The following is a 2,024-nucleotide window of genomic DNA, read 5'->3' as shown; positions in this document are numbered from 1 at the left end:
ATATTTCCTTCTCAAAAAAGTTTTTCCTTTCTGTTGCAACAAATTTAAATATGAATAACCCCCTAGGAAGGAAATCCAGCCAGTCTGCAAGCATTTGGACACACTCAAAACATTATTGAGCTTCATTTGTTAAAACTCATTGAAAATATTGTTCAGAAACTTGTGTTTTTATGTGTCTATAAATAAATTAATAAAAAAAAAACATTAAAGAATAATTAATTTTGTTACACTTATTACCCGCTTTTTTATTTCAGTAATGAAAAATGAGAATTTGTAACCATTTTAAATATAACTTCATTGTATCAATTTCACCGCTCAGTTGTATAAACAAGGTGGAAGTCTTGGCTAAGAATTTTCAGGAATGTTTCAGCAACGCGCATGCGTCACCACGTAACGTCTGCGCGAAAGCCTCCTTAGCAGATTTGGGAGGATGTTTATCTTTCAGTCGACGCAACCCCTACCGAGGTCCCATGGTGTAATGGTTAGCACTCTGGACTCTGAATCCAGCGATCCGAGTTCAAATCTCGGTGGGACCTTCATTTTTCTAGCTATCGAATACGTTTATGTACTTATAAAATATCATAATTAACACATTGTTACGAAAATTAAACCAGATATTCAATATAAATTATATTAACCTATTTTATCAGAAATCAAACACTGATTTGAGTCTACTTGAACACTTTGTTTTATTTTTACCAATATAAAAACATATATTTTGTGACAATTGTTTCGCCTTGTTAGGGCTTTATCAAACGAATTTTCAAATCAGTGTTTGATTTCTTATATATTAAAGTTCTACAAAATAAACACAAAATCAATAAATAAATGATATGCTTCTATATTTTTATTTTTCATTTGATAAATGAAAAATAAAAATATATTTGTTAACTAGTGTGCACATTTAGTTGACATTATTAGTTTAGTTATTTTTTTAATTTTTTTTTATACTTTTAGCCATTTTAGTAAAATTCAGATTAATGGCGCTGTTCAATAAACATTAGAACACGTTGGGATTTCAGTTTCCTGTTAATTATTAAAGTAATTTATTAAATTTGTTTGGATATATTAAAATAACACATTGGATTTAGATTGCAAAACGTCTTGCACGAAATATAAATAGCACATTGTACTCTACTATACAAACATATAAATATTTTTTGAATGTACACATTGTATTCATATTATTTTTTGCTACGTAAATGTGTTTTCTTGAAATTTCTAATAAAGATTATTTTTAATATTATAATTATATTCATATATTTACTGAGAATGAATATAATTTTTTAAACATAAAAAAATCATAATCATCATCCCTTATACTCACCCGATGGCGCATAGGTATTGCCCATTTGATGCTGTGAAACTTGATAATCTGTTACATGAAGGTAAGTTGATCAGTTGGACACTTTGTAGCCAGTCCAAGGAAAGTAAAATACTGCGGTATAAAACCACCTTTATTATTAAAGTATTTACTATTTATTTTTAAATTTATCGCAAAAAAATAATATGCATACTTTATAACAGGGAATCTATATAAACCAATTAATGTAAAATGAAAACGGAGTGTTCTCTGTTTATGATAGTCTCCATCTAACATGGTACAGCCTGTTCTAAGATGGAGATTTTCTATCGTTAGAGCATAAGTAGTCCTATACTAATAAAATTATAACATAAAAAAGAAAAACAAAAACAAAAATTACTTAATTATAAATGCCTGGCTAATCAAATGTAAGAAATTAAAAATCGTTATTATACAAATATAAAAAATATATACATATGTATGTGCCAAGAATACATGTTACATAAACATAAATAATATAGTATAATATATAATAAAACAAATATAAAGCAATGACATATACCTTGTACAAACATTTGATGTCAGCCTTCCTAGGAATCGAACTCGGGACCTCAAACACGGTGAGCAACCGCGCTTACCAATACGCAACGAGGCGAACTTTTATTCACTCGATTTTTCTTTTTTAAGGTTCATCTACATGAAACTAGCTGTTGAGCCGAAA

At 28.5% G+C, this 2,024-nt stretch overlaps 1 non-coding gene across 1 annotated transcript; it reads left to right on the top strand.

Annotated features, from left to right (window-relative positions):
• Positions 1–464: 464 nt before the first annotated feature.
• Positions 465–536, top strand: TRNAQ-CUG (transfer RNA glutamine (anticodon CUG)). The gene has a single exon. It is a non-coding gene; the product is annotated as a tRNA-Gln (tRNA).
• The last annotated feature ends 1,488 nt before the right edge of the window (positions 537–2,024 follow it).

Source organism: Micrasema longulum, unplaced genomic scaffold (assembly GCF_059751315.1).
Source record: "Micrasema longulum isolate JH-2025_06_02 unplaced genomic scaffold, ASM5975131v1 h1tg001829l, whole genome shotgun sequence".
Taxonomy (NCBI): Eukaryota; Metazoa; Arthropoda; class Insecta; order Trichoptera; family Brachycentridae; genus Micrasema; species Micrasema longulum.
This window is presented reverse-complemented; position numbering and strand designations above follow the sequence as displayed.